Source organism: Salmo salar, chromosome 17 (assembly GCF_965601325.2).
Source record: "Salmo salar chromosome 17, fSalSal1, whole genome shotgun sequence".
NCBI classification, from domain to species: Eukaryota; Metazoa; Chordata; class Actinopteri; order Salmoniformes; family Salmonidae; genus Salmo; species Salmo salar.
This window is the reverse complement of record NC_138307.1, coordinates 1526808-1547297: the sequence shown is the minus strand read 5'-3', so window position 1 is coordinate 1547297 and position 20490 is coordinate 1526808. Positions and strand designations below refer to the sequence as shown.

General features: G+C 42.4%; 1 protein-coding gene across 5 annotated transcripts in view; it reads right to left on the bottom strand.

Moving 5' to 3' along the window:
• Positions 1–18195, bottom strand: part of LOC106575132 (zinc finger protein 385B) — a 183755-nt gene extending 165560 nt beyond the window's left edge. For 3 of the 5 annotated variants that reach the window (XM_014151361.3, XM_045698754.2, XM_014151365.3), the window contains exon 1: positions 7602–7811. The gene's annotated coding sequence lies outside the window, so the exon portion shown is untranslated. Of the gene's footprint in view, positions 1–7601; positions 7812–17966 lie in introns of those variants that run through there. The other 2 variants (XM_082963360.1, XM_082963361.1) reach the window with 1 other exon arrangement.
• Between the last annotated feature and the right edge of the window lie 2295 nt (positions 18196–20490).

Genomic DNA, 20490 nt, shown 5'->3' with positions numbered 1-20490 from the left:
ACCCTCCGATCCAACAGGTCCCAGATGTACTCAATGGGATTGAGATCTGGGCTCTTTGCTGGCTATGGCAGAACACTGACATTCCTGTATTGCAGGCAATCACACACAGAATGAGCAGTATGGCTGGTGGCATTGTCATGCTGGAGGGTCATGGTAGGATGAGCCTGCAGAAGGGTACCACATGAGGGAGGAGGATGTCTTCCCTGTAACGCACAGCGTTGAGATTGCCTGCAATAACAACAAGCTCAAGCCGATGATGCTGTGACACACCGCCACAGACCATGACGGACCCTCCACATCGATCCCCCTTCACAGTACAGGCCTCGGTGTAACGTTCATTCCTTCGACGATAAATACGAATCTGACCATCACCCCTAGTGAGACAAAACCGCAATTCGTCAGTTTAGAGTACTTTTTGCCAGTCCTGTCTGGCCCAGTGACGGTGGGTTTGTGCCCATAGGCATTGTTGTTGCCGGTGATGTCTGGTGAGGACCTGCCTTACAACAGGCCTACAAGCCCTCAGTCCAGCCTCTCTCAGCCTATTGAGGACAGTCTGAGCAAGGGATAGAGGGATTGTGCGTTCCTGGTGTAACTCGGGTAGTTGTTGTTGCCGCCATCCTGTACCTGTCCCGCAGGTGTGATGTTCGGCTGTACTGATCCTGTGCAGGTGTTGTTAAACGTGGTCTGCCACTGCGAGGACAATCAGCGGTCTAGCCTGTCTCCCTGTAGCGCCGTCTTAGGCATCTCACAGTACAGACATTGCAATTTATTGCCCTGGCCACATCTGCAGTCCTCATGCCTCCTTGCAGCATGCCTAAGGCATGTTCACGCAGATGAGCAGGGACCCTGGGCATCTTTCTTTTGGTGTTTTTCAGAGTCAGTAGAAAGGCCTCTTTAGTGTCCTAATTTTCATAACTGTGACCTTAATTGCCTGTTAGTGTCTTAATGACCGTTCCACAGGTGCATGCTCATTAATTGCTTATGGTTCATTGAACAAGCATGGGAAACAGTGTTGAAACCCTTTACAATGAGGATCTGTGAAGTTATTTGGATTTTTACTAATCATCTTTGAAAGACAGGGTCCTGAAAAAGGGACGTTTCTTTTTTTGCTGAGTTTATGTGAGAGTGGATTCTCGATCCACACTAGCATGAAAACTAAATACAGGCATAGACTGTGTGTGGGAAATGATTTAACTTCTTTGGGATAGGGGGCAGTATTTTCACGGCCGGATAAAAAAACGTACCCGATTTAATCTGGTTACTACTCCTGCCCAGAAACTAAAATATGCATATAATTAGTAGATTTGGATAGAAAACACTCTAAAGTTTCTAAAACTGGTTGAATGGTGTCTGAGTATCACAGAACTCATATGGCAGGCCAAAACCTGAGAAGATTCCATACAGGAAGTGCCCTGTCTGACAATTTGTTGTCCTTCTGTTGCATCTCTATCAACATTAGAGCATCTGTGCTGTAACGTGACACTTTCTAAGGCTCCATTGGCAACCTAAAACCGCCAGATAGTGGAATGGGGTGTCTGCTGTCTCTGGGCAAAGTACAGCAGCAGAGTTTGTAAGTTGTCAGCCTGGGGACATTGAGACAGATGCGCGTTCACAAGACTTCTCCATTTTTTTTTCAGCCTTTGAATGAATACAACGTTGCCCGGTTGGAATATCGCTATTTTACGAGAAAAATAGCATAAAAATTGATTTTAAACAGCGTTTGACATGCTTCTAAGTACAGTAATGGAATATTTAGATTTTTTTTGTCACGAAATGCGCTCGCGCGTTACCCTTCAGATAGTGACCTGAACGCACAAACAAAATGGCGCTATTTCAATATAACTGTGGATTATTTCGAACCAAAACAACATTTGTTGTTGAAGTAGAAGACCTGGGAGTGCATTCTGACGAAGAACAGCAAAGGTAATTCTAATAGTAATTCTGAGTTTAGGTGACCCCGAAGTTGGCGGATGTCAAAATAGCTAGCCGGGATGGCCGAGCTATGTACTCAGAATATTGCAAATTGTACTTTTGCCGAAAAGCTATTTTAAAAATCGGACATAGCGATTGCATAAAGGAGTTCTGTATCTATAATTCTTAAAATAATTGTTATCTATTTTGTCAACGTTTATCATGAGTAATTCAGTAAATTCACTGAAGTTTTTGTTGGGTGTGCTAGTTCTGAACATCACATGCTAATGTAAAAAGCTGTTTTTTGATAGAAATATGAACTTGATTGAACAAAACATGCATGCATTGTATAACAATGTCCTAGGAATGTCATCTGATGAAGATCAAAGATTAGTGCTGCATTTAGCTGTGGTTTGGGTTTATGTGACATATATGCTTGCTTGGAAAATGGCTGTGTGATTATTTGTGTCTATGTACTCTCCTAACATAATCTAATGTTTTGCTTTCGCTGTAAAGCCTTTTTGAAATCGGACAATGTGGTTAGATTAACGAGAGTCGTATCTTTAAAATGGTGTAAAATAGTTGATTGTTTGAGAAAATTGAATTGTGGTATTTTAGTTGGTTTTGTATTTTGCGCCGTGCGATGCCATTGGCTGTTGGCTAGGGGTTCTGTCCTCAACAGGTTAAGACAGATTGCAGAGTTATGTGCATCCTTTCAAGCACATCCTTCTCTGTGGTGAGTTATTCACAATTTGATGAACAAGTAAGGTTTTATAAGTAATATTGTTAAATAAAGAGCAAATTTATATTATTATTTGTGCCCTGGTCCTATAAGAGCTCTTTGTAACAATCCGGGGCGTGGGAAATGACAACAACTCACTCATCCTTATGTTAAATAAATGTATCGTAAAGTGTGTTTGTGGCAGGCTTACAATGATGGCAAAAAAATTTATATGAGAGAGTATGCTGATCCTGATGCTAGGGCGGTACACAGCTGGAGGTTGAATGTTTGAAGGGGTACGGGACTATAAAATGTTTGGGAACCACTGATCTACAACATCCGAACCTATTGCATTTATGGATTGTGTGCCCACATAAATCACCACATAACAAACTGTCTTCACTTTTAGCTACAGTTGAAGTCGTAAGTTTACATACACTTAGGTTGAAGTCATAAAAACTTGTTTTTCAACCACTCAACAAATGTCTTGTTAACAAACTATAGTTTTGGCAAGTCAGTTAGGACATCTACTTTGTGCATGACACAAGTAATTTTTCCAACAATTGTTTACAGACCGATTATTTCACTTATCTATTCACTGTATCACAATTCCAGTGGGTTAGAAGTTTACACAGTCTACTTAGTGTGTGTCTTTAAACAGCTTGGAAAATTCTGTCATGGCTTTAGAAGCCTCTGATAGGCTAATTGACATCATTTGATTCAATTGGAGGTGTACCTGTGGATGTATTTCAAGGCCTACCTTCAAACTCAGTGCTTCTTTGCTTGACATCATGGGAAAAATCAAAAGAAATCAGCCAAGACCTCAGAAAAAAAGTCTGGTTCATCCTTGGGAGCAATTTCCAAACCCCTGAAGGTACCACAATCATCTGTACAAACAATAGTACGCAAGTATAAACACCATGGGAACACACAGCCATCATACTGCTCAGCAAGGAGACACATTCTGTCTCCTAGAGATGAATGTGCTTTGGTGCAAAAAGTGCAAATCAAACCCAGAACAGCAGCAAAGGACCTTGTGAAGATGCTGGAGGAAACAGGTACAAAAGTATCTATATCCACAGTAAAACGAGTGCTATATCGACATAACCTGAAAGGCCGATCAGCAAAGAAGAAGCCAATGCTCAAAAACCAGCAGAAAAAAGCCAGACTACAGTTTGCAACTGCACATGGTTACAAAGATTGTACTTTTGGAGAAATGTCCTCTGGTCTGATTAAATAAAAATAGAACTGTTTGGCCATAATGACAATGGTTATCTTTGGTGGAAAAAGAGGGACGCTTGCAAGCAGAAGAACACCATTCCAACCGTGAACACCCATGGGTGGCAGCATCATGTTGTGGGGGTGCTTTGATGCAGGAGGGACTGTTGTACTTCACAAAATAGATGGCGTCATGAGGATGGAAAATTATGTGGATATATTGAAGAACCATCTCAAGACATCAGTAAGTTAAAGCTTAGTTGCAAATGGGTCTTCCAAATGGACAATGACCCCAAGCATATTTCCAAAGTTGTGGCAAAATGGCTTAAATACAAAAGTCAAGGTATTGGAGTGGCCATCACAAAGCCCTGACCTCAATCCCATAGAAAATTTGTGGGCAGAACTGAAAAAGCGTGTGCGAGCAAGGAGGCCTAAAAACCTGACTCAGTTACACCAGCTCTGTCAGGAGGAATGGGCCAAGATTCACCCAACTTATCGTGGGAAGCTTGTGGAAGGCTACCCAAAATGTTGGACCCAAGTTAAACAATTTAAAGGCAATGCTACCAAATACACTCAATTAGTATGTAAACTTCTGACCCAATGGGAATGTGATGAAAGAAATAAAAGCTGAAATAAATCATTTTATTCTATTATTATTCTGACATTTCACATTCTTAAAATAAAGTGGTAATCCTAACTGACCTAAGACAGGAAATTTTTACTAGGATTAAAATGTCAGGAATTGTGGTAACTGAGTTTAAATGTATTTGGCTAAGGTATATGTAAACTTCCGACTTCAACTGTAAATCCACTAGCGTTCTGTAATTACACTATTAGTTTGACTTCTTACGTCTGCCAACAGCTAGATTGTATTCAGCAAGTTGGGCATCAATCTTGTTAGCTGCTAATAGCCCATACTAATCGCTAATGCTAATTGCTAGCTAGCTAATACTTGTACTGAGTCAGAGCAAACGCAATTAGCTATTCAGCCTGATAATACCAGTGATGGTGTAGACCTTGTGCAACAGTATCTTCTAAATCAAAGAGGAATATGCTAAGCAAGAATATGTCAGCTACATCTAGTAGCTAAGAGAAAACATTAAATGTATACAAAGATTATAGAGTCCACAAGTTAACACTTATCAACACTTTGGTTCCTACTCTGCATTTTCATTCGTTGTCATGTCAAACAACCCTGTATTGAAAGTGCCCACTATTATATTCTAACTATAGAATTATCATTCCTTTTCCGTTATTTCAACAGTTTACCCAAGTGTTTTGCTCTAAATCACAATTAACAATTGCAACATTTGGTTAGAAATATGGCTTAGATTGTTTGGCCATATCGTGCAGCCCTACATGGCAGTGTGGAAACAGGGCCTGTATCTCAACCAATAGCAAATATAGGCAAAATATCCCAAGCAACATCCAGAGACTTTCCTGCTCCTTGGGCTTTGAGGTGACCACTCCGGTGTGGGTGTCCTCAGCAGAATGTGGAAATAAAAGTATTAGAGTTTTTCGCCCCTGCCTACCAGAGTCCTCCTTGCTAGCTAGCCGGAGCGACACCAGTAGACAGTGTCCTTTGCTCCCACCTGCCCTCAGTCATTAACAGAACTGCGGAATTACAGTGCCCGATAGGTGGGGACGAAAGACACTCTCTACCGGTCCTCCCTGCCTCCCACTAGCACAGCAGACGGGAGGCTAGGGTGACACCGTATGCTAGTTTACTAGCTAGCTTGCTAGTTAGCGACACAGTGTGCTAGCTTTCTAGTTAGCTAGCTAGCACACTGTCGCCCCCGCCTCCCAGCTGCTGTGTACCAGAGTCCTCCTTAGGACTAGCTGGCTAAGCTAGCACACAATTTCCTGCGCTCCCACGCGCCGAACACCTGCCCTCGCTGTTGTTAACAGAACTGTGGGAAAACAGTGCCTGACAGGCGGGGGTGAAGAACACTGTCTACCAGTGTACAGCAAGCTAGCTACCGTAGTCGCCTCCGCCCCTTTTTCTGCGGGGTTTATCGGTGGCTGGCATACAACATTATTGTGCATTAACACCGCCTACTGTACTGGAACGCCCTCTCCTCCCACCTGTCCTAAATACAAAATTGACCAGTTTAAGTGTAAAGGAGGGGTTCCCGCAGATGCAGAAATGCCCACATGTCGGAACGCCCCGAAAACAGCAGATTTTTTATCAAAGTTCTGATTGTTCAAAGTGGTCAAGCTTGCGATGGGCCTCCGCAGCCTATAGTTCTTCATCATTCCCTCCACCGCCATACAGAAGACAAGGAAGAAACCACCTTGTAGCTAGGCCTACCTCTAGGCTGCTATACATATTTATTTAGTTTGTCATTCTATCATTTTTAATGAAATAGTTTTACCAGTTTAATGTATTCTCAAATTGAAAAAAGTAAGGGTGCGCCGCTCCCCTGTGCTCTGGCAGCATTACAACCCTACTAATGATCTACATAACAGCTATACAAAACAGATCCTTACCTGGTAATACAAAATATGAATCTTGCTCCATATTCCCACATTTGCAAACACCTCTTGGGAGGTCATAAAGTGCCATCTATGCAAAACAGCATGAGCTGCATTGCATTAATAGTCTTCAAATGATATGAATGCTTGTGACACAGTGCTTGAGATATGTTAAATGAATCACTTTTCCATGTGTGACTTGTTTGAAACCCAGAAACAGCAACACATAACCAGCTAATGGTGGAATTATGTGAACTTGGCACCTTCACCAAAGTAGAATCTGTTCTTTCTTTCGTGAGTGTAACCGATGTGAAATGGCTAGTTAGTTAGCGGTGGTGCGCGCTAATAGCGTTTCAATCAGTGACGTCACTCGCTCTGAGACTTGAAGTAGGGTTTCCCCTTGCGTTGCAAGGGCCGCGGCTTTTGTGGCGCGATAGGTAACAATGCTTCGGGGTGTCAGTTGTTGATGTGTGCAAGGGTCCCTGGTTCGAGCCCGGGTTGGGGCGAAGAGAGGGACGGAACCTACACTGTTACATGAGGACAACTGTAATCTGTTTGTAAAACGTAACACCTTTTTACTCTCTCTCGCGCGCTCACAATGGACTGGTGAGTGCTAAATTTGACACACACCTGTTGTCAATTACAAAATACAAAGAACAGCACTCCTGATAATATAGGTTGGTTCAAGTGTCCAAGCTCAGCAGGAAAGCTTTTAATGAAAGGTATTTATCTGGATACATATTTATGCTATGTAGATAGATCAGACTGATATCGGACCAGAGAGGATTAAAATCAAAACGTGGCTGAAATCTACAGTATGTGAATCCCCCCATTGAGAGAAAAGTTTGAGTGTCACAAAACACCTTCATAATTGAGCTCTTACACAAAACAAACGGATAGCTTTTGGATTTTATGACGCCAAAAGTTCACAAAGCCAGAAATACCAGAACATATATAATCATGCTGGCATCTATAATCAAGATCCAAATTCTGGGGTGGAACAGAACGCACTACTGTAGACTGTCTTAATTTATTACCAGGTAGGATATGTCCTGAAAGAGACCGGATCAGTTTGAACAGTGTATCAGGTCAGGCACATTTTTTGTGCACTGACAGATTATTCGCCCGTGAACAAAACAGCCATAATATACATAAACTTGACATTTCTCTTTGACATTAAAATTACTGTTTCCGATCAACAGCCAGGGTAGAAGTAAGAACAAAACTTGCGCACTGCATTTGTCAAGCTATATAAATAAACGTTATATATCCTTACCTGTGGACAAGCGATAGGCAAATTTTCCAACAGATGCCAGTGGAATGCCGAGTCAAAACCTGATGATAACGTTGCGTCTTCGCGTTGTTCGCTCCAAATGTTGGACAGCGATGTGATTCATGTCGGGTTGTAATCTTTCTACGCATGCTCACCCCGCTGCATTCAAGAGGCTACTCCACTACCTTACCAGACGGTTGTCCTACTTTTTCTCCTTGACTGCGCCGTGCCCTTATGTGCGGTTTAATGACAAAATAAGTGATCTTGATGTGATAACGTGTTAGAGATTATGCATCTGATGGTCAGATAGTTGGGACGCTAACAAGCCCGCATATGAGATATAGCCTATATGATAAGATATTAATTGATGTTTAAATGAAAAATCATCAATAAATCAACAATAGGCTACAAACTGATACATGTGACATGTCCTTTGTCTAATTCAAAAACATTTTACACCATTCAAAATTATTGAATAGAAAATGTCGTGTGAAAGGCTAGGGTCTATTTTTCTCAATTTCTGCCTGACTGACGTGCCCAATGTAAACTGCCTGTTGCTCAGGCCCTGAAGCCAGGATATGCATATAATTGGTACCATTGGAAAGAAAACACTCTGAAGTTTGTAAATGTTAAAATAATGTAGGAGACTATAACACAATAGATATGGGAGGAGAAAACCAATCAGAATTTCTTTTTTTGTTGGAGAGCCCATGCTCTTCCATTAGAACGTATAGGGAAAATGTTTTATCTAGCTCCCAGTATGCAATTCCTATGGCTTCCACTGGATATCAGTAGTCTTTGTTTAAGGTTTCAGGCTGGTTTCTTCCCAAAGAGAAAGAATTATGAGTTTTAGTACTGGGATACAGCTTTGGAAATCAGTCTATCCACGCGACAAAGAGGACGCGCACCTGCTAATATCGTTTTCCTATTGAACATACTTCTTTCCATATGAAATAGAATAGTTTAATTACATTTTAGGATACCTGAGGATTACATAGAAATGTATTTTGACTTGTTTTAACCTCTATGGGCTAGGTGGGACGCTTGCGTCCCACCTACTCAGCCAGTTGAATCCTGTGGCGCGTTATTCAAATCCTTAGATATGCTATTACTTCAATTTTTCAAAAATGACTATTTTACACCATTTTAAAGATAAGACTCTCGTTAATCTAACCACACTGTCCGATTTCAAAAAGGCTTTACAACGAAAGCAAAACATTAGATTATGTCAGCAGACTACCCAGCCAGAAATAATCAGACACCCATTTTTCAAGCTAGCATATAATGTTACATAAACCCAAACCACAGCTAAATGTAGCACTAACCTTTGATGATCTTCATCAGATGACAACCCTAGGACATTATGTTATACAATACATGCATGTTTTGTTCATTCAAGTTCATATTTATATCAAAAAACAGCTTTTTACATTAGCATGTGACTAGCATTCCCACCGAACACTGCCGGTGAATTTACTAAATTACTCACGATAAACGTTCACAAAAAGTATAAATTATTTTAAGAATTATAGATACAGAACTCCTCTATGCACTCGATATGTCCGATTTTAAAATAGCTTTTCGGTGAAAGCACATTTTGCAATATTCTCAGTAGATAGCCCGGCATCACAGGGCTAGCTATTTAGACACCCAGCAGGTTTAGCACTCAAAGTCAGATTTACAATAAGAAAAATGTTCTTACCTTTGTTGTCTTCGTCAGAATGCACTCCCAGGACTTCTACTTCAATAACAAATGTTGGTTTGGTCCCAAATAATCCATCGTTATATCCAAACAGCGGCGTTTTGTTCGTGCGTTCTAGACACTATCCTAAAGGCTAAATAAGGGTGACGAGCATGGCGCAATTCATGACAAAAGAATTCTAAATATTCCATTACCGTACTTTGAAGCATGTCAACCGCTGTTTAAAATCAATTTTTATGCCATTTTTCTCATAAAAAAAGCGATAATATTCCGACCGGGAATCTGCGTTTAGATAAACAGACAAAGGAAAAGAAACCATTCGGTCGAAGCGGGCATGCGCCTAAGCCCATAGTACTCTGAGTGGCCACTTGCCAAAAGCGATAAAGTGTTTCAGCCAGAGCCTGCCTCGATATCGTTCAACGTTTTCCCGGGCTCTGAGACCCTATGGAAGACGTAGGAAGTGTCACGTTATTGCACAGATCCTGAGTCTTCAATAAAAAGAGCCAAGATGAAACTCTACTTCTCAGACAGGCCACTTCCTGCTTGAAATCTTCTCAGGTTTTGGCCTGCCATAGGAGTTCTGTTATACTCACAGACACCATTCAAACAGTTTTAGAAACTTTAGGGTGTTTTCTATCCAAAGCCAATAATTATATGCATATTCTAGTTACTGGGCAGGTGTAGTAACCAGATTAAATCGAGTACGTTTTTATCCAGCCGTGCAAATACTGCCCCCTATCCCCAACAGGTTAACAAAGTTTAGCGATAGCTTTTTTGGATTCCTTTCTTTCCATGTTGAACAAGTGGATTACTCAAAATCAATGGCGCCAACTAAACAGACTTTTTGGGATATAAAGAAGGATTTTATCTAACAAAACGACACTACATGTTGTAGCTGGGACCCTTTGGATGACATCTCAGAGGAAGATTTTCAAAAAGTAAGTGAATATTTACCCGCTATTTGTGAATTTATGAAACCTGTGCTGGTGGAAAAATATTGATGTGGGGCGCCATCCTGAAACAATCACAGGGCATTAAAATGCTTTACGTGCTTTCGCTGTAAAGCCTATTGTAAATCGGGCAGTGCAGTTAGATTAACAAGAATTTAAGCTTTTAACTGATATGACACTTGTATGTTCCTAAATGTTTAATATCCATAATATTTGATTATTTATTAGAATTGCGCGCCCTCCATTTTCACCGGAAGTTGTCCCGTTAGTGGGACGCCTAGCCTTAAAGGTCTGCACTGAAAGATGAAACAAATTAAATTAGATTTTTTGTGTTTTCCTTTAGAATTGCTATGTGCCATGTGGGGTAGTGTCAATTATAGGTTGTGAATGTATCCATGAGAAGTCTTCACTGATTATGAATGTAATGTTTTAGCCCATGTTTTGGTCACTTTTGGATTTAAGCATAAATGTCACATCAGACCAGACCCACACTATGATTTAGCAAATTTGCTTTCCATGTATGTCTGCAGATACACTTAGGTTGAAGTCATTAAAACTCGTTTTTCAAATACTCCACAAATGACTTAACAAACTATAGTTTTGGAAAGTCGGTTAGGACATCTACTTTCTGCATGACGCAAGTAATTTTTCCAACAATTGTTTACAAACAAATTATTTCACTTATAAGTCACTGTATCACAATTCCAGTGGGACAGAAGTTTACACACACTAAGTTGACTGTGCCTTTAAACAGCTGGAAAATTCCAGAAAATGATGTCATGGCTTTAGAAGCTTCTGATAGGCTAATTGACATCCTTTTAGCCAGTTGGAGGTGTACCTGTGGATGTATTTCAAGGCCTACCTTCAAACTCAGTGCCTCTTTGCTTGACATCATGGGAAAATCCAAAGAAATCAGCCAAGACTTCAGAAAAAAAAAAATAGTCTGGTTCATCGCCTGAAGGTACAACGATCATCTGTACAAACAATAGTACGAAGGATAAACACCATGGGACAATGCAGCCGTCATACTGCTCAGCAAGGAGACGTGTTCTGTCTCCTAGAGATGAACATACTTTGGTGCGAAAAGTGCAAATCAATCCCAGAACAACAGCAAAGGACCTTGTGAAGATGCTGAAGGAAACGGGTACAAAAGTATCAATATCCACAGTAAAACGAGTCCTATATCGTGATAACCTCTAAGGCCGCTCAGCAAAGAAGAAGCCACTGCTCGAAAACTGCAATAAAAAGCCAGACTACGGTTTGCAATTGCACATGGGGACAAAGATTGTACTTTTGGAGAAATGTCCTCTGGTCTGATGAAACAAAAATAGAACTATTTGGCCATAATGACCTTCGTTATGTTTGGAGGAAAAGGGGGAGGCTTGCAAGCCGGAGAACACCATCCCAACCGTGAAGCACGGGGGTGGCAGCATCATGTTGTGGGGGTCCTTTGCTGCAGGAGAGACTGGTGCACTTCACAAAATAGATGGCATCTTGAGGATGGAAAATTATGTGGATATTGAAGAAACATCTCAAGACATCAGTCAGTAAGTTAAAGCTTGGTCGCAAATGGGTCTCCCAAATGGACAATGACCCCAAGCATACTTCCAAAGTTGTGGCAAAATGGCTTAAAGACAAAAGTCAAGGTATTGGAGTGGCCATCACAAAGCCCTGACCTCAATCCCATAGAACATTTGTGGGCAGAACTGAAAAAGTGTGTGCGAGCAAGGAGGCCTACAAACCTGACTCAGTTACACCAGCTCTGTCAGGAGGAATGGGCTAAAATTCACCCAACTTATTGTGGGAAGCTTGTGGAAGGCTACCTGAAACATTTTACCCAAGTTAAACATTTTAAAGACAATGCTACCAAATACTAATTGAGTGTATGTAAACTTCTGACCCACTGAGGAATGTGATGAAAGAAATAAAAGCTGAAATAAATTATTCTCTCTACTATTATTCTGACATTTCACATTCTTAAAAAAGTGGTAATCCTAACTGACCTAAGACAGGCAATTTTTACTAGGATTAAATGTCAGGAATTGTGAGAAACTGAGTTTAAATGTATTTGGCTATGGTATTTGTAAACTTATGATTTCAGCTGTATTTACAAAAGTATGTGGACACCACTTCAAATTGGTGTATTCAGCTGTTTCAATACTTTGCAGTATTTTGTTTATTTTATATGTTGTGTCTTACATTACTATCCCAGAATTTTTTTTGTGTTATTGAATTCAGCCGAGAATAACTTTTCAATATCAGAGCGGCAGTAACTCACAAGCATTTCTAGCAATACGATTACGACTTTCCCCGAATCGGATCCTTTGTTCGTACCCCCCAGAGAAATTGAACTGATTCCAGAGGCCGATCCAAAACAACACCGGCGGAGAGAAAGTATTCGGAGTGGACTTCTAGTCCGACTCAGGAGGCGCGCACACCAGCGTTACTACCATACCCGCTTCCGAGTATATTACTTGCTAATGTTCAGTCTCTGGATAATAATGTTGACGAGCTCAGGGTGAGGATTTCCTTCCAGAGAAACATCAGGGATTGTAATTTATTCTGTTTTTTTTCGGAAACATGGCTCTCTCGGGATATACTGTACTGTCTGAGTCCATACAGCCAGTTTGCTTCTCAGTCCATCGCTTAGACAGGAATTGTCATAATCTTTATCGTCTGAAGAGGAGAAATCATCGGACCAATATACAGCGGGTATATTGCTCATCTTCGATTTATTGAAGGTAACCACACAAGGTGCACAGACTAAACCTGAAACAACCACCCACAAACACAAGTGAAAACAAACACACTTAAATATGGCCTCCAATCAGAGATAACAAACAGCTGCCTCTGATTGGAGGTCATTGACAAAACTAACATAGACATAGAAAAACTAGAAAACCACATAGAAATAGAAAACATAGAACATAAACCAAATACCTCGAAACACACTAAACAAACACCCCCTGCCACGCCCTGACCAAACTACAATAACAAATAACCACTTTTACTGGTCAGGACGTGACAGTACCCCCCCAAAGGTGCAGACCCCGAATGCACCTGAAACAAAAACTCACAAAACAATAACCCCAAACTAAAGGGAGAGAAGGGAGGGTGGCCACCGTCACCGACGGCTCCCGTGCTACACCCCCTCCCCAATCTTCCAACTACGGAGGTGGCTCAGGCTCCGGCTTTAGTCCCCATTCTAACCTGCCCGCCCCCCTTGAAGGCTCATGGCAGTAGACCACTGCTGGAGACCCTCGGGCTGAGGTGCGTCGCTGGAGACCCTCGGGCTGAGGTGCGTCGCTGGAGACCCTCGGGCTGAGGTGCGTCGCTGGAGACCCTCGGGCTGTGGGCCGTCTCTGCAGGCTCCGGGCTGTGGGCCGTCGCCGGCAGCTCTGGACGGGGCACTGTCGCCGGAAGCTCTGGACGGGGAACTGTCGCCGGAAGCTCTGGATGGGGACTGTGCACTGAAGGCCTGATGCGTGGGGCTGGCTTTGGAGGCACCAGACTAGTGACACGCACCACAGGGCTAGTGCGAGGAGCAGGAACAGGACGTACTGGGCTGGGCAGGCGCACTGAAGGCAGGCGCACAGTTTAATAAATAAAATGTGGAACGATACACACGCTGCGCTTTGGTCCGCTCCTTCATCTTACGACAACCGTGACAGGTAGCTTCCGAGCTTAACATATAAACTCAATCACCATGTCGGTGTATTTGTCTAACAGGAAGTGTATAGGAAATGTTGTACCAACTGTGACTATTAAAACCTACACTAACGAGAAACCATGAATAGATGGCAGCATTTGCGCAAAACTAAAAGTGCGAACCACTGCATTCAACCATGGCAAGGTGACTGGAAATATGGCCGACTACAAACAGTGCAGTTATTCCCTCCGTAAGACAATCAAACAGGGAAAAAGTTAGTATAGAGACCAAGTGGTGTCACAATTCAATGGCTCAGACATAAGACTTATGTGGCAGGGTCTACAGACAATCAAGGACTACAAAGGGAAAACCAGCTACATCGGACACCGACGTCTTGCTTCCAGTTAGCTAAACACCTTTGTCTGCTTTGAAGATAACACAGTGCCCCCGACGTGGCCCGCTAACAAGGACTGTGACCTCTCCTTCTCTGTGGCCGACGTGAGTAAGACATTTAAGAGTGCTAACCCTCGCAAGGCTGCCGGCCAAGACGGCATCCCTAGCCGCATCCTCAGAGAATGCGCAGACCAGCTGGCTGGAGTGTTTACGGACATATTCAATCTTTCCCTATCCCAGTCTGCTTTCCCCACATGCTTCGAGAAGGCCACCATTGCTCCTGTACCCAAGAAAGCAAAGGTAACTGAACTAAATGACTATCACCCTGTAGCACTCCCTTCGGTCATCATGAAGTACTTTGAGAGGCTAGTCAAGGATCATATCACCTCTACCTTACCTGACACCCTAGACCCACTTCAATTTGCTTACCACCCCAATAGATCGACAGACGATGCAATCGCGATTTCACTTTACGCTGCCCTATCCCATCTGGAAAAGAGGATTACCTATGTAAGAATGCTGTTCATTGACTGTAGCTCAGCATTCAACATCCTAGTACCCTAAAAGCTCATCATTATGCTCAAGGCCCTGGGTCTGAACCCCTCCCTGTGCAACTCCGTCCTGGACTTCCTGACGGGCCACTTCTAGGTTGTGAAGGTAGGAAAGAACACCTCCACTTCTCTGATCCTCAACACTGGGGCCTCACAAGGGTGCATACTCAAGCCCCCTCCTGTACTCCCTGTTCACCCATGACTCTGTGGCCACGCACGCCTCCAACTCAATCATCAAGTTTGCAGACGACACAACAGTAGTAGGCCTGATTACCAACAATGACGAGACAGCCTACAGTGAGGAGTTGAGGGCCTTGGGTGTGTGGTGCCAGGAAAATAACCTCTCACTCAACATCAACAAAACAAAGGAGCTGATCGTGGACTTCAGGAAACAGCAGAGGGAGCACCTCCCTGTCCACGTCGACAGGACCGCAGCGGAGAAGGAGGAAAGTTTCAAGTCAATCAGTGTACACATCACTGACAAACTGAAATAGTCCACCCACACAGACAGCGTGGTGAAGAAGGCACAACACGCCTCTTCAACCTCAGGAGGCTGATGAAATATGTCTTGGCACCTAAAACCCTCAAACTTTTACAGATGCACAGTCGAGAGCATCCTGTCGGGCTTTATCACCTGGTACGGTAACTGCAACGCACGCAACCTCAGGGCTTTCCAGAGGGTGGTGCCCAACGCATTGCCGGGGGCAAATTACCTGCCCTCCACGACATCTACAGCACCCGATGTCACAGGAAGGCCAAAAAGATCATCAAGGACAATAACCACCTGAGCCACTGCTTGTTCACCCCGCTATCATCCAGAAGGTGAGGTCAGTACAGGTGCATCAAAATTGGGACCGAAAGACAGAAACTGTTTTTCAATCTCAAGGCCATCAGACTGTTAAATTGCAATCACTAGCACATTGGAGGCTGCTGCCTGATATACATAGACTTGAAATCACTGGCCACTCTAATAATGGAACACTAGTCACTTTAATAATGTTGAAATATTTTGCATTACCCATCTTATATGTATATACTGTATTCTATTCTTAGTCTATGCCGTGCTGACATTGCTCGTCTAAATATTTATATATTCTTAATTCCATTCCTTTACTTAGATGTGTGTATTGACTGTATTGTTGTGAAATTGTTAGATATTACTTGTTAGATATTACAGCACTGTTGGAGCTAGAAACACTAGCATTTCGCTTCACCCGCAATAACATCTGCTAAATACGTGTATGTGACCAATACAATTTGATATAATTTGATTTGGCTAGAGCTGCCCCGATCAAATGTAGGTGCTGTTATTGTGAAGTGGAAACGTCTAGGAGTAACAACAGCTCAACGTGAAGTGGTAGGCCACACAAGCTCACAGAATGGGACCGCCGTGTGCTTAAAGCGTGTTGCGCGTAAAAATATTCTGTCCTCGGTTGCAACACTCAGCACAAGAACTGTTCATCAGGAGATTCATGAAATGGATTTCCATGGCCGAGCAGCCAAAGATTACTATGCGCAATGCCAAGCTTAGGCTGAAGTGGTGTAAAGCTCGTCGCCATTGGACTCTGGAGCAGTGGAAACGCGTTCTCTGGAGTGATGAATCATGCTTCATCATCTGGCAGTCCGACGGATGAATCTGGGTTTGGAGGATTCCAGGAGAACGCAACCTGCCCGACTGCAAAGAGCCAACTGTAAAGTTTGCTGGAGGAGGAATAATGGTCTGGGGCTGTTTCATTGTTTTGGCTAGGCCCCTTAGTTCCAGTGTAGGGAAATCTTAAAGCTACAGCATACAATGACATTGTAGACGATTCTGTGCTTCCAACTTTGTGGCAACAGTTTGGGGAAGGCCCTTTCCTGTTTTAGCCTGACAATGCCTCCGTGCACAAAGCGAGGTTCAAACGGATATGTCGAGATCGGTGTGGAAGAACTTAACTGAACTGCTCAGAGCCCTGATCTCAACCCCATTGAACACCTTTGGGATGAATTGGAACGCCGACTGCGAGCCAGGCCTAATCACCCAACATCAGTGACCAACCTCACTGTGGCTGAATGGAATTAAGTCCCCGCAGCAATGATCCAATATCTAGTGGAAAACACCAGAAGAGTGGAGGCTGTTATAGCAGCAAAGGTGAGTCCCAACCAGTGGCGGTTCTAGACCATTTCAACTGGGGGGGCCAAGCTGGGGCCAGTTGTACTGTTAGAGGGGCCGGTTCCATTAGACATTATTGTTGTCATATCGTTTTCTTCACTGCATTGCAGGCATTAGCAGGAAAAAGACCATGTTCATAATCATTAGTGTTCCACGTTGCCACTGTCTAATAACGGATGTAAAAAAAAGAACGATAGCAAAAATTTCTTATGTAAAAATTATTTCATACTCCACATTTAGGGGGGCCACATGGGGGTCCAAAATTGTTGTCACAGGGGCACTGCCCCCCCACCCCCAAAACCGCCCCTGGTACCAACTCCATATTATTGCCCATGGTTTTGGAATGAGATATTCAACGAGCAGGTTCACATACTTTTGGTCATGTAGTGTACAGTAGTTATTTTGAACATGATGGCTAGTTATCTTGAAGGCCATGAATAAATGGCTGCTAAGCACAGAGGTTATTAGGAGTCTTCCTGGTGGTGCCTTTAGACACAGTACAAGGTGTTGTTATCCAATTCATATTAGTGCTAAGAGCAAGTGTTGCAACCATGAGAGGGGGTTAGAGGACATAGGGAGGTAGGCCTGTGTGTGTGTGTGTCTGAGATACTTTTCTCTGGTACGAGCTAGTCCAGCACCATACTCACCCCTGTTACAGACCCCTTCTCTCTCTGTCTTGTGCCAAGCCTGCCTCACCTCTCCGTCAAGGATTCTCTTTGCATGTGAAAGCAGCCACACCAGCCGTACAGTACAGTTGAACATCAAGTGCTTCTGAAGCGCTTATAAGACATTGTTCAGAGGAAGCCATTTTAGAGAAATAAGACATTGACAATAAATACTGTATGTATGTATGTATGTATGTATGTATGTATTGTGGCAAACCTCTTCAAAGTTAGGAGCATTTGTCACAAATTAAGTGGGAAACTGTTACCAAAGTCAGCCCAGAATGAAAGTTATTTCGAACATGACAGTACCTGTGTGTTTGTTTCGCTGTCCTGGTCCACCCAGGCAAGGTCAAGGATAGCAGGGTTCGGTACACAAATCTGGTTCTCGGTAGGTCCAGGTCTAAACACCAACAGGTAAGCCCAAAACAGTCCAGCTCGTACACGGTAAATCCAGCCAATGTAGATTGTCTCTTTCTCTATGGTTCATAGATCCTTCCTGCCCTCTCTCTCTCTTCCTGGTTTTTCTTGACCTTTTATCTGTGGGTCGGCTCCACCTTCTGAGGGTTCCCCTTGCTTCTGGGAATTGTAGTTTTGGCAGTCGGCCATTTTGTGATCTGTAGTTCTGATCGGGGTGGCCATTTTAGTGATCGGGCAGAGCCCGTTTATTAGTTCTGCCCTCACATATCTGCCATTTATCACTTGACCCCCTTCTTTGCCACAGTATGTATGTATGTATGTATGTATGTATGTATGTATGTATGTATGTATGTATGTATGTATGTATTTATTAGTATGCCCTCAGTGATGGGTCTTTAATAGAGATGCACGTTGTGATTAAACGCAGTACATCTTCACTGAAGAGATAGTGATAATGACACATGAGCCATCACTGACAATTGCTCAGTCAGACTCGACAATTACACACAGAGTGTGACTAAATGACACAGGCTCCTGAAATTAGCCTCAGAGGGTGAGGTGCAACATTCCCTCAAAGTTCGGTGGAGAGACTGTGAAAGGTGTGTGTGTGTGTGTGTGTGTGTGTGCTTGGCTGATTACCAATAGTTCCCATTCCCCTCTTCCTCTCATCCCCATGACCATTATCATTGCTCCAAACTTAACTTTCTCCACTAGGTGAGCTATAACACATTCAAACATCCTTGAAGGAACAGCCCAAGGTTGGAGGAGAAACACTTGGTTAGTCTTTTCTACTGTCAGAGGGATTTGTGGATAGGTTGTGAAAGTACTGCTCTTTGGATGTGCTTTTTATGGGGTGGGAGGGCATTTTTTGCTAAATTTATGAAGTGCGGCTATACAATGCTTAAAAGTGAACCAATGCTTTGTTTGGTAATATAGCTGTATTTGACCATCTCAGATAATGCAGAGGGACTGTATAGAAATGTGAGTGCTCAGCTGTTTACAAATGTTACTCCTCCCGCTGATTTTAGCTCTCACTGGTAAGCTCTGATATTTTATTGTAGCATAAAATAAATGAATAGCTCCTTTGTAATTGGGTATTTAAAACACTTGTTTTATCCTACGGTAAATCATAATAGTTATTTGGACATTAGATTTTGTAAGAAGACTTTAATGAATTCGAGATTGATGATGCCAATTGAAGGTCATGTTAATATAGACATAATATGATAATATTACAGCAACTGTAAGATCTGTGTGTGGTGATAACCAGTTACTTTGATCATTTATATAATATATGCCATTTAGCAGATGCTTTATCCAAAGTGACTTACTAAAGTGCATGCAAAGATTTTTTCGAATGGCTAACCACAGGGGGAATCAAACCGACGACACTTTCACTGCAAGTGCCATGCTCTACCTAATGAACCACACAGGACCATACATAATAATTTATATAAACGGTATCGGCAGCTTTCTCTGTGCTATGCCCTGCCATAATGCTCTACTACCCTCAGCACTGACCATTATATGCAGCAGCCCTAAATCACAAATATCCACATTGTCTTCCTGAAACTTGGAGGACTTTTCCTTTTTTGTTTGACAACTTTATATTCCCAGCAATCATTTTAAAAACCATCTGAGCCCCATTTCAATTTCAACATAACTATAAAACGTAATGCAAATATTACAAGTACACAAACAACTGAGATGGATGTCAGTGTCAATGTTGATCATTGCTAGAATTATAGTACTGTTTGACACAGACTGTAACGTGCGCTGAGTCGGGAAGCAAGTTCAGGGAGTGAGTGTTTTAATGAAAAAAACGCAACATAACCCAAAACAAGAAACACGAACAATGCACAGACATGAAACAGAAACAATGACGCCTGTCACCTCCTGACCAGTAATAGGGGTTATTTTGTTGTTGTAGTTTGGTCAGGACGTGGTAGAGGGTGGTTGTGTGTTTAGTGGTGTATTTGATTTATTATTCCGGGTTTTGGGCACTGGTCTATGTTAATGTATTTCTATGTTTAGTCTAGTTTAGTCAGTATTGCTATCTACAGCGTTAGCTCTAAGTAAATGTTGCAATTCTTCAACCATTCCTGGACCTGTGACCAAAAACGAGCTACATATGGACATTACCAAAATAAATTATCTAATGACTCTGTCTCCTCGCATCAAAATCTGCAGAGCTGGGAACATTTTATCCCCTGTATATATAACATTCTATTGGTTGCAAGAATTTTGTATCATCATTTAAATGGAAAAATTTAAAAATCCGGCATCGTTTTGTGTGTCAATTCATAAACCATGTGCCATGGAATCGGTACATCGAAAATCTCTTCCCAACTATTTTGCAATTTATATGTACAGCTGTCAATTTTCAGGTCCTTAAATAAAAATATATACCAGTTTC